This window comes from Equus asinus, chromosome 2 (genome assembly GCF_041296235.1).
Source record: "Equus asinus isolate D_3611 breed Donkey chromosome 2, EquAss-T2T_v2, whole genome shotgun sequence".
NCBI lineage: Eukaryota > Metazoa > Chordata > Mammalia > Perissodactyla > Equidae > Equus > Equus asinus.
The window spans coordinates 165737460-165750484 of NC_091791.1; the positions used below are offsets into that span (position 1 = coordinate 165737460).

Below are 13025 nucleotides of genomic sequence, written 5' to 3' on the forward strand. Positions count from 1 at the left end.
TTCTGATTCTAATGACTTTCATGGACCTGAATTCCAAGCCTGATAAACTGTTTAAAAATGGATTTCTCAGTGAAATAACTTGGTACTCTATTTTTATATGACATCTCATTTCTAATGGACTCTAGGACCAATACACCATCATAGATTTGGGAAGAAAGAAACACATTGTGTGAAAGTTTTGATATGTCTTGGAAAATAGAAAGAACTTATTAGCTCTCTATGGGGGCCTCAGGACCGTTGGTTCTGCACCTGGCCTCTAGAGGGCAATGCTACACAAACTAGAGGTCTTAGTGATCAATACTATCTGCTCAACTCCTCCTCCCTACAGCTGGCTGAGTTCTTTGCAGCGACAAGTGACAAGAATTAGAAGTCAGAGAGCATCCAGGCTCATCTCAGCAGGTTTGGTATTTTTATCTAAGCAAGAAACTCATCCAGCCTAACCTTTTCCACACCTATTTCTAAGGGTTTGGCTTTTGCAGCCACTTTCCTGCCTGTTTGGGAGAGATCTTCCAGAAAAGAGCCCACAGCATTTCTTTTTCCAGTGCTCAGCCATGCTCCTGTTGCTCATCTCAGTACAGGGGATGATATTTGCTCTGAGTGAGTAAAATTTCATAAGGGTTTATAGTTCTACAGATTCTGACTAGAAATACTTAACTTTTCACAGTGAAGTCTGCACTGCTTTCACTGATATAACATTGATTTTGCAGGAGATGCCAGAGCCCAGTCAGTGACCCAGCCTGATGGCCATGTCTTGGTCTCTGAAGGATCCTCACTGGACCTGAGGTGCAGCTATTCTTATGGTGCAACACCTTACCTCTTCTGGTACGTCCAGTACCCCCGCCAAGGCCTCCAGCTCCTCCTTAAGCATTTGTCAGGCCAGGACACCCGCGTTCCAGGCATTAAAGGATTTGAGGCTGAATTTAGGAAAAGTAACTCTTCCTTCAACCTGAGGAAATCCTCTGCCCATTGGAGCGACTCGGCTGAGTACTTCTGTGCTCTGAGTGACACAGTGCCTGGGTCTGCAGGGGGAGCTGAACACAAACCACTCACGGAGTGGAGTTTTCAGAAACTCAAGATTCTTCCCTGTCATATTTTTAATGATCTTTTGCTGCATGATGGCAAAGAAGTCTAAACAGACAGCAGACCCAGGTATGTCCACATAATCCTTTTGGTTTCTTAAATTCTACAAATCTATCTCAGAAATTTGTGTATAAATATCTTTTGCTTTTTCTGGCTATGGACATTTTTTTCTCATTGCTTTTACCCTGTACTTGTATGATTTCACTATTGAAATGTTAGAGATTGATTCTTTTATTTTAGCATTGTCATAATTAATCATGTAGTAAGTTTAGCAAGGCTAACCTCTGCTAGAAATATTAATAAGAGTTGCACTGGATACCAGGGGCTCACTGGACCCAGTATAAACTTACGGCCCAGTATAAACTTTTTTGGGTAGGATGAAAAGAACTGTATAAGAAGCTTTTATAGTCTTTGTGTTCTTGAAGACTTGGAGGATAACAAATACTCTGGAGAAAGAGGAGAAGGAGGAAAGGGAGTTCTCCAGCTGCTATTTGGCTTACTCTATAGTGTGTAAGAAGATAAGTGCATAGGAGCCCTCAAAATATAGGGAGAAGAGGTAGCTTGTGACCATGTTAGCCAAACTGTGAACCAGAAAGTCAACAGTAATTTTTAGGACATAGCAATATGGTTGTATGTAATAAATATTTTTGAGTGATTGCTGGAAGGGGATAAGGAAAGCAAATGAGGTGTTAGAGACAGTAAATTATGATTAAGAAATGTGTTATTATTTACTATCCCTCGCCCTCCCTCCCTTTCCTTCTATTTTTGGATCACACTCTCTTTTACCTTTGACTATTTTCAGGTGACTCACTGTCATCAGCTCAACCACATTGCCCAAAGGGACTGTAGTGGGTAGATTGGTATAAGAAGGAGAACTACCCATTTCTTTTGATTTTTCACTCAAGCTGAGTTTGAAGAAAAATAAGTTCTACACTAATGACCCCAAGTGGCTGAGATATCACACCCCTACATTCCCACCCCTAACTCTGCCTGAGCAATCAAAGTAGTCTTTCTTCCCACCCTCCTTTGTTTAATAATTCATTACTTATTTATATTATCATACGATTTTTATGAGAAACTTTCTATAATAAAGGATTATAGTAAGAATAAAGTGAAAATCCTAAGTTATTTTATCAATTAAATTAATAATTCTGACTTTTCATGTAATTAACTGGTCTTACTACATACCCCACTACTCAGAAGCTGCTGGCCTAATGGAAAGGTGGAACAGCTTATTGAAGACTGAGTTACACTTGGGAGACAATACCCTGACAAGACGGGGCTTTTTTAAAATAGGATTCAGCATGCGCTTTGAATCAGAGACCATTACTGTACATTGCCATTTCCCACAAAGCCAGAATACATGGGTCCAGGAATCAAAAGGTGGATGTGGGAGTGTCTCCTCTCTTTATCACACCTGATAAGCCACTAACAGACTTTCAGATTCCCATCTGGTAGCTTTACACTGTGTTGATTTGGAGATTTTAGTTTCTAAGGGAAGGATTCTTCCAACAGGGGACAAAAAACAGCTCCACTCGGTGGATGACAAGACCACCTCCTGGACATTTTGGGCTCCTTAGCCATTGAACAAACATGGAAGAAAAACTCTACTGGTTGGAGTGTTTGATCCTGGTTAACAAGGGGGCACAGATTTCTTCTATGCGATAAGAGCAAGGAATACTGTATTTGGAGCCTCTTAGTATTTTCATGCCCAGTGGTAAAGCTAATGAAAAATGACAGCAACCCAAAACAAAACAAGACAATTGAAGACAGAGATTTTTCTGGAATAAAGGTTTGAGTCCTCAACCAGGCAAAGAACCTAGACCAGTGAAGATTTTGGCTGAGGGGAAATACAGAGTAGGGATGGATGAAGGAAGCCATAGATATCAATTCTGGCCTTGTGACCAATTACAGAAACAAAGATAATGGTACTTTTGTACATTTTCTATTTGCTTGTTGTATATGTATGTGCTTATGTGTATATGCTAAACATTTTCTTCTTCTCTCCTTTCCATTTTTATTTTGTATACAAGTTAATGGAAACTAACATTACAATTTAGTCTATAGATAACAGAACTTTCAGAGTGACTGACTGAATTTGAAGGTTATTGATACAATTAGCGACGGCACAATTGCAGCTGTGCATCTCATTTTGGGGAAATGGTGAGAAACTCTTCACTTCTAAGAAGGGTAGCTGTATCTGAAGGAGGTAGAAATCAAGAGCTGTTTTGTTGCTATATGTGTTCCAAATGTGTGTAGAAAGTTGCATATGGAAGCCGAGTAGTCAAAGGTGTGAATCTATTTATTGACTCTTAGTTCCAAATTCACCTTTTGCTTGTTCTGTGAAAAGAAACATGGGTCCTTTAGTATTTTCCTTTGCCAGTTGGCACAATGTTGAACTTTGTCAGTAGACAGTACAGGAAGAAAGGGTTTTTCTCCCTAGTTTGTATTTACCCTCTTGGCAGAATCCTGCAGCATGGGAGGCTTCTCCAGCAACCAGTTCACACAGTGTCCTTGCACCAGGTTCCTGTAGCGCAATGGCCAACAGCACCTAGAGGACAGCAGCTTCCCTTGGCATCCTCCTTTTTAGTTTGTTTTGTAGAAGAGTGTCTCCAATGAGACATCTTCCCATGAACATCTTTTCTCAGCACCTGAGAGGATGGTTTTCTGGAAAGTTCTAGAGAGTAGATTTCCAGCAAGTTCCACTGGTACAGCACCACAGTGACTTCTCTGCCATCCAGTGAGCCACAGCTGTGTCTTCTCCAACAAGATCTGGATCTCAGCCCTGAAGTGGGGACGGGGACCTCTTCCTTGCGTGTTCTATCCAAGCCATAAGAGTAGTGCATATACCTTATATCTGCTATTCCTGTAAGGGTCTTTTTTCTTACTAGCCATTCTCTTCTTACTCCACTCCTTTGTTATAATTAATAATTATTTACATTAAGCTTTCTCTATTCAATTTACTGTGCACTTTTTCTCTTCTGATTGGACCAAACTTATTTACTCACCAAGGAACTCAACCAGCAAGAGAGTATCCCCCATCTCCCTACCCCGAATTCTGACTGAGAAATCAAAGATTTATATATTTATTGTTTTTATTTATTATTTTACTTGTTTATATGCTTATTATATAATTATGAGAAAATTCTTAGAAAAATTATATTCAGAGGAATTTGGAAACATTATATATATATTTTAAAAATTTTATTTTCCCTTTTTTTCCCCACAGCTCCCCAGTACATAGTTGTATATATTTTCAGTGGTGGGTCCTTCTAGTTGTGGCATGTGGGATGCCACCTCAGCATGACTTGCCGAGCAATACCATGTCTATGCCCAGGATCCGAACTGGCGAAACCCTGGGCCGCTGAAGCAGGGCGCTTGAATTTAACCACTCTGCCACGGGGCCGGGGCCCAATAAAAGTTTTTGTATCAATGAAGGTAACTTGGATTTTTCACATTTTGTGCATATTTGACACAAAATTTCATTATACCACAGATGTAAATTGTAATTAATTTTTAAAGATATTTTATTTTAACTTAAAACATGAAGAAGTGTCCATGCACTAATGAGAATGCATCTGAAGATTGTAATTCCAAGTCATTTTTCTTGCATATGCTTCGCTTAATACATCTTTATTTCTGACTTTTTATGTCTTTAAAATGGGGTGGGAAGGCAAAGATAATTTTAAAACAATCTGAAGGCAGAATACCTCTGTTACCTGTACAAGATTTCGCGTGTCCCTTTCCAGTCAACCCACCTCCTGAAGACAATTGCTATTCTTCTTGCTATCACCATAGTTTATTTTAACTGGTTTAGAAGTTCAAATCAATGGGATCATATGAAAGGTACTCTTTTGTGCCTGGTTTCTTTCACTCAACGTGATTCATCCACGTTCTTTTGTGTGTCAGTCATTCATTGCATTTTATTAGTGATCCTATTATATGAATATATCATAATTTGTTAATTCATTCAGCTGTATCCACCACTGTGTAGACACAGGATATTTAGGGATGAATCTTTGGTATCACGCATAAATGTGCAAGGTATAGGCTTCCCTAGATTTATGGCCTGTTCATGCAAGAGGAGTGTGTGTCTATATTATATTTTAGCCAAAGTAGGTATCGTAATACCTTTATTTAAAGACCCATATCTAACATTCATTATGTTAGTTAACATGCACTAATTTCTGCCAGTAAAAATCCAACATCTCATATTCCTTATGCTATTTAGCAAAGTTTCAGGTATTGATCAAAATGTGGATGTAGTTTCCTCTGTCATGGCCTTCTATTGCAATGCAAGCTGACCACCCCTGGAATTTGCTTTCTTGAGAAGGACAATTAGCTCTCCTTAGAATTGAAGCTTAATTTAAATGGCACACATACATGATACTTATTGTCTGTATTGAAAAAGTTTTAATATAAGTTACACATCCTAACACTTTGATATATTCGTTCTTACTTTGTACGTAAAGTGCAGTTACTGTGAAAAATTTGTAGATAATTGTTGGGACAAGTTCTGAAGATCTATAAGCCATGGAACTATAATCCTTTCTAATTAGTTATTCCAGAGATTTTTTATTTTAAGATTTATAGACACTGTGCCATAAAAGAATATTAAAATATTGGAAAGCTTTTTTGGTAACCTATGAAGAAAATTCCACTATTTTATTATTTAATATCAAATACACAACACATTCAGTACACATTTCCAATCTTCTTAGCACATTGGCAAAGTCGTTAAGCTAATCAGACCTCCATAGACAATTTCTATGGGGCTATCTAAGACAAGGAAACTTTTATTTAGTAAACAAATGTGATAAAACATGAGTATAAAAGGTAGATCGTTAAAAGGTTTAAAATATGTTGTATGGCTAGTTATGACTCCAATTGCTTTTTGTGACATGTTTCATATAGTAGGATATTAAAATTGACCCTTGTATTAATTTCCAAGGGCTGCCATGACAAAGTACCATGGACTGGGTGGCTTAAACAACAGAATTTTTTCTTACACTCTGGACTCTAAGTTCAAGGTTAAGGTGTTGACAGAGTTAGTTTCTTTGAGGTCCCCTCCTTGGCTTATAGATGGCCACCTTCTCACTGTGTACCCACATGGTCTTTTGTCTATGCCATGCATGTCTGTGTCCAAATTGCCTCGTCTATCAAGGACATCAGCCATATTGGATTAAGACCTACCCATATTGCCTCATTTTAACTTAATACCTCCTTAAATGCCCTGTCTTGAAATATACTCACGTTCTGAGGTACTGGGGGTTAGGGCTCCGACATATGAATTTGGCGGGGGGGGACACAGTTCAGCCAGTAACAACCCTATAAGTAAATGTGAAGTTCATAAACAAGACAGTTGAGGCCTCCCTTGATTATATTTTCCCTTACTTTCTGGTGCACGAAATGATTATGTACAATTTTGATGACGAGGCTTCCCACTTTCTTTTAATGAATTTTTGGAGGACCTTCAAATGTGCGTTTGTGAGTTGTTTATAAAAGCTATTGTTCACACTTGGCTTCTTTGTCCTCTACTCTATCAGATTATGAGATGTGTTCAATTTTAATTTTATCCTTTTCTGTACGTAACTTTTAGCTTCTTCTTGGCATGTAATCTTTCCCTTTTTCCCGTTCTCTTTTCTGTCTGAATATTACTTTTTAAAACTTTTCTGCCTTTTTCTTCTTTTTTTTTTCTGAGATCTCACGTTTGCAGAAGTTAACCTAGTTCGCTAACTTGGTGTTGTCCGGGACTCCTCCTTTACTGTCCATTCAGCAGAAGTGACCTTCCTTTGTGGTATCTGTTTGGTGGATGTGGTGAATTAGTGAGTAAGAGAGGGGACTTCAGCCTTTGTACAACAGGGCAGCAGAAATAATCCCATCCTGTGTGCTCAGCTTTTTAGTTGTTTTCTTTAGGTTAGAAGAAATCTAATCTTCAGATTTGTATACATACCTAAGCAGTATGTAGCAAGACTTTTTATTTTGATTAAATCAAATAATATCTCTTTATATATGTTTGATTACTAATATATTTGGACATCTATTTTTTCTATTATGTCTGATTTTATTTCAATCTTTTATTCTTATACAAGCACAAGTTAGCATACATTATATATATTTGTTTTTATTCTATATCAATTGTTTCTCTCTGACCATTTCTAGCTATTCTTTGTCATTATTTGGCCCCATTTCTAATATTTTGGTTTTGCTAGGGATATTCTTAGTTTTTTTTCTTTTCTTTTCTAGTCTGCCTTCTGTTGCATGATAAAGTTTTCTTTTTTCTCCCTGCTGATTTATAAAATGTAAAATGTATTTCTGTTCTTATGACAAATATCCTTAAATTTCATATACACCTAATCATATATTTTTCCATGCCCAACGTTATTCTCTAACATTTCCCTTTGTATATAGCACTCCTTCTCCTTGATGCGCTTTTTCTCTTGCTGATTTACTCTCTTTAGAAGTACCTCACTGGCTGGTTGGAGCAGACTACACACCAGCTATATGTCAGGACAGTAACTTCAGAGTTTATCCAATGAGCTGATAAACTACAGTTCCAATGCATGTCAAGAAAAATAATAAGAAAGAAAACAGTAATAAGAACTTGAATTCACTGCGTTCTTCTTCAGAGCCTTTGCCCCTGATTATCCTCTGCCTGGAGTGATTTTTATTTACCAGCCTCATGGCTCATCCCTTCATTTCTTCTCAGTCTTTGATCCTAGAGAAATGTGCACGTGTGAATAAAGAGGAATGCTCACAAAGGTTTACTGCAGGGTTGTATTTCACAGAAAAAAATCAATATCTTAATTGTTCATCAATAGGGGATGGGCTATATCAATAATATGGAATACAGTGCAACACAGGGAACTCCGTGTGTTAATACAACAAGATCTACAAGATTGATTATCAAGTTTATAAAGCAAGTTACAGAAAGGTGTGCATAATATGTATCATTTTGTATTAAATGAAAACATAAATAAAATGCTGTATATTTTCTGTCGATTCATGTATTTGGTATATGTAGGTAAATCTGTAGTAAAATACGTGGATGCATCAACTCCAAGTGGATGAATGATGAAAAGGTCAAAACTGGGAGTGGTAGTCAAAGGGGATTTTAGTCTATATGTAAAGTTTTGTTACTTTAGTAATTCACATATTCATGAATTCCTCCTAAAGTTAAAATTAATAAAAGATTATAAAAGCTATCATAAAGGTTTATCCATATTTTCCACTATTCTTTTCATCAAAAAGGGGAAGAGGAGAAAATGACCATCTTATTTATAAGATTTTGTCCAACCACCCCAAGCCTAAGCATTTCTCTCTCCTCTGGGATCACACAGCTCTTAGTTCTCACTCCTCTTAGGGTCCTACTCTTTGCTCTATTACAGTTACGTATATTTTTGTCTTTCCCAGTATACTGTAAACTAGCGTGTTATTCTCTTTTATAAGTTCTTAAGACCTAGTACATTACCCCATTTACACTAAAATGTCAATAAATGTTTATATATTTGTTTTGAACTAGGTAAAAGAAATCAAATGCTACAAGATGAGAATTGCCAAATTAAGAGATTAATTTCTGTGAAATGACATTTTTAAAATATAAATTCGTTCATATTTAATCTAAACAGATATTTTGTTTTCTGACCATCTGCATTTCCTTCACCAGGAAATGGTGATTGTTGCTGGGGCAGTGTGACTTCCGAGTTGGTTGGTCTGAAGTGGTCTTTGTTGATGGTTTCCGTCCACTAGGGGGCACTCTATGATTTATAAGAAAAGAAGATTTTTTCTGATGGTCTCGGAGGGTTGAATAGCTGAGAAGAGAGGAAAGAGTGTGTGAGCCAGTCAAATTATAGCCAGCAAAGGAGGGGAGAAGGGGGAACAGTGTTTGTGGGAAGTTCATCTCAGGTTTTTAGTTCTGCCATTCTTTATAAACATCATAAAGCTGGAGCTCTTATCTCTATAAATTCATTGTGAAGATGCTTCTCTGAGCAGAGGTACAGGAATAGGAATATTAATGGGCACTGTGAGCATGGAAACTCGCTAGAAAGCATCAACATTACCTGTTTCCAATTTTTTTAAGTTTTGATGACCAGAGTTCCCAAAATCCATGGACCTAGAAATTATTCCAATACCCCAGATATCTTTACCTTTTCATCTATCTTCCGTCAGAGTAAAAGGAAGAAGAATAGAGAAGAAAAGAGGAAAAAAAAAAAAGAAACAAATAGAAGGAGGAAAGGAATGGGACAATATTTAGTTTAACCAACAATGCGTGGCCTGATCAGAATCAGCTGTGTGAGTCCGGACAGGAGAAGGGGAGAGGTGGAAACTAAGGCAGAGAGGACATTATGCACATATCTTATTTTTCACCAAATGAACTTTTTTTGGAATCATTTTCTCTGCAGATGATGACCATATGTCCTTGGTTTCTAGAAGACTGCTGATTTCAAGAAAATATATTGGCTTCTTTAGTATGCAATGCATGCTATCAGATCATTTTCCTTTATCAGATATTTCATATAACTGGATTCTTAATTGTATGTCAAACTATGCAGTTTGGGAAATGGAGTCACTCTTCCTAGGCTCTGCTTAAAGGCTTCATGATCCTTCAAGGCTCTACTTAACCCTGTTGAGACACTGATTCTTTTCAGAAGTATGATCCACTCTTCCTTACACAGTAACCCACACACCTCTCTTACATAGAGTGTTTTAAGAAAAAAAGCACCCTATAACTTTATATGTTGGGAGAATTAACCCTTACTTCCCTGCACTGTTCAAATCACAATTTTGGAGACATCACTGTGCCGTCTCACTGGAACATTGTGGGTGGAGTTTCCTGTTATGGTGAATGACAGAGCTCCGATGTGATTGGTGCTCAGTGATTCTGGTGGAACACGCTGACTGCAAGAACCAAATTTGCCTGGACCCAAGACTTGACACCCTCCAGCATAGGTGCAAAGGCATCCAGCAACAGGGCAAGGGGTCATGAAGAGACACTGGGGAGCTCTGCTGGGGCTTCTGTGCATCCAGGTTTGCTGTGAGTTGGGGCCGTCTCACATGGGGGACTGGAGAGTGTTCCACAGCTGACAGTGGGAGGGAGGGTAGGAGAGCTGTCACAGAGCTCCTAGATGGTCCTACATCCTCATGGGCGTTTCTTGGGATACTTAACAGGTTTAGAAACTGCATCAGTCATTTCCAAGTAACATCATTTGTGTTTGTTTTTCTCTTTCCAAGAAGTAGTGCAAGGGGAGAAGGTGGATCAGAGTCCTCCAGCCCTGAGCCTCCAGGAGGGAACCAGCTCTACTCTGAGGCGCAATTTTTCCACCTTTGTGAGGAGCGTGCAGTGGTTCCAACAGAATCCTGGAGGTGGCCTCATCAGTCTGCTTTTCGCAACTTCAGGGGTGAAGCAGAAAGGAAGGTTCAACTTCACAATGAATTCTAAGGAACTGTATAGTGCCCTGTGCGTCACGGCCTCCCAGCTGGGAGACTCAGCCACCTACCTCTGCGCAGTGGAGGCACAGTGCTCCCAGGTGATCTGCAGCCTGTACCCAAAATGCAGCTGGGCCTGCAGCCCCACCCCTTCCATGGGGTAGGCACATTGCTCCCATGGTAGCCTTTGCACAGCCAGCTGGGGCAATCTGGTGGTGACAGATAAGCTTATTGATAAAGTATTACAAAATAAAAGTGTGTACATGAATATTGTAATAAAGTGTATCAGAGAGATATTAGAATTCTCAAAAAGTTCAGAAACTCTTCTTTTAAAAATTGCTCAGACATTGGAAAGCAAATATCCACAGGCTTAAAAACAGAAGCTAAATGTAAAGATGATAGCTTCAGTGGAACGAAAACCATTTTCATGTCAGGTTTGAACAAATTCAATGAACCGATTATTCACAGAGAGGATAATTTAATATTAATTTTCTTTGTAATTAAAGACACAACGATAGGATGTGTAAGCAAGCATTCTGAATTATAATAATTCATGAAGCCACTTTTACTTTCTTATACACCCTCCACAAGTTACAGAAAATGTCAGAGAAAACATTAAAATGCCATTGTATAAATTTATATTTATTCTCTCATCCATCTTCCATAGGACAGAATTCCCCAATCCTACATTGAGCAAATTTTCCTTTTCTTAGAGACAGATACTTTAGATCAATATTTGCCCTTTTGGTTTGTGCATCCAGGACAGAATGTTAGAGTGTGAATATGCTCTGTTCAGCACAGTGTTCCCTATGTTAACTGTTGGATGACTGCTGCTTAATGGATTCTTGAAAGGAGTTAGTGATGTTTTATTTTGAAATTTGGGCTTAAAGACAACTTTATACTTATTCTTCAGACTCTTCTCATACAAATTAATTCTTAGTAACATTATCACATTTCTAATATGGATGAAATTTAATTCATCTTCCAAAAGTTGCATATGTTATTTTTTCCTGATTATAAAACATTACATGCTAACTATATAAAATATATAAAATATAAAAATGGAAAATTGATAATCTGTACCCAGATAATTAATTGGTAATATTTGGTCTACTTTCTTCATAAATTCGAGTATAATTAAGATTCTGATTTTTTTTTTTCTGAGGAAGATTAGCCCTGAGCTAACATCTACTGCCAATCCTCCTCTTTTTGCTGAGGAAGACTGGCCCTGAGCTAATCTCTATGCCCATCTTCCTCTACTTCATATGTGGCATGCCTGCCACAGCCTGGCTTGACAAGCAGTGCGTAGGTCCACATCCAGGATCCGAACAGGTGAACCCTGGGCTGCCGAAGCGGAACGTGTAAACTTAACCACTGTGCCACCTAGCCAGTCCCTGGGATTCTGATTTTTCCACTTAATATTGTATCTGGAATTGAGCGTTCCCAATTTCATTGCCTTCTCCTCTGATACCTGCTTCTCAATAGCTTTGTGAGAGATTTTCCTAAGTCAAAATTGTATTTTATTCTCTATGTATTTTTTAAAATTTTTACTGAGGAAGATTCATCCTGAGCTAACATCTGCTGCCAATATTCCCCTGTTTTAAGTGAGACACCACCACATCATGGCCACTAACAGACAAGTAGTTTAGGTCTGCACCCGGGAACCAAATCTGGGCTTCCGAAGTGGAGCTCGCTGAACCTAACCACTAGGCCACCGGGACTGGCTCCCTCTCTGTCTATTTTTGCTTAAATTTGACAGTCTGTTCTGTGTGCTTTGACCACTTTCTAGTTGAGCAAATGTGACTTGAGTTTTCCTTTAGAGCCCAGTTATGGCATATATCGTTTGTGTGTTTGAGGGAAATTAAAATAGGAAGTGATTTATTCAAGAATGTGAGCTTAGGATCAAACTCACAAAACTATTCTTCTTTTTCAAAATTTTGTGTACGTTCACATTTACTCTCATAGAATTGAGATGATAGAGTTGTGTTTTTTAGTCATTGCTACATAGCACACCTTTTTAACACAGTTGATTATCAGTAGATGTTTGTTAAAGAAAGAAGGAAAAAGTGAATTCTGCTACACATTCAAAGTTTTAATTTAAGCTTTGTGATTCAATTAAGTTGGCTGGTGAAGAATAAACTCCTAAAAGTGTATATTTGATTATTGAAGAACATAATATTTCTTTCCATTTATCTGTCTTTCTCCATGTGTCTTGATTATTTTAAGATAATTAAACTTATTTCTAGATGTTTAATTTTTATTGTTACATTTATGATTGAAATCTTTATTTCTGGGGCATGTAGGAAAATTTCTTATATACGTTTATCATCCACCTTACTCAACTCTTATTAGTGGATTGCAGAAGGCATTTGACTTAATGTTTATTTTAGAGATAGCTTGTAAATTTCCCTACCTCATTTTCATGTTTTGACTGAATTAAACATGACTTTCACATATTTCTTAAAAAAAATTTAACACTTCTAGTGTTGTAGATAAATCAAGGGAAAGAAAAATTTGCA

The 13025-nt window shown here is 37.8% G+C and overlaps 1 long non-coding RNA gene across 3 annotated transcripts; it reads left to right on the plus strand.

The window, feature by feature from the left end:
- Window positions 1-342: 342 nt before the first annotated feature.
- Window positions 343-12742, plus strand: LOC106837652 (uncharacterized). 3 transcript variants are annotated; one of them, XR_011501493.1, is made up of 3 exons: window positions 343-597; window positions 708-10114; window positions 10315-12742. It is a non-coding gene; the product is annotated as an uncharacterized lncRNA (long non-coding RNA). The 3 variants fall into 3 exon arrangements; XR_011501492.1 differs by having other exon boundaries at window positions 708-1149; window positions 4310-12742; XR_011501494.1 differs by having other exon boundaries at window positions 708-1149; window positions 10312-12742.
- Window positions 12743-13025: the final 283 nt, after the last annotated feature.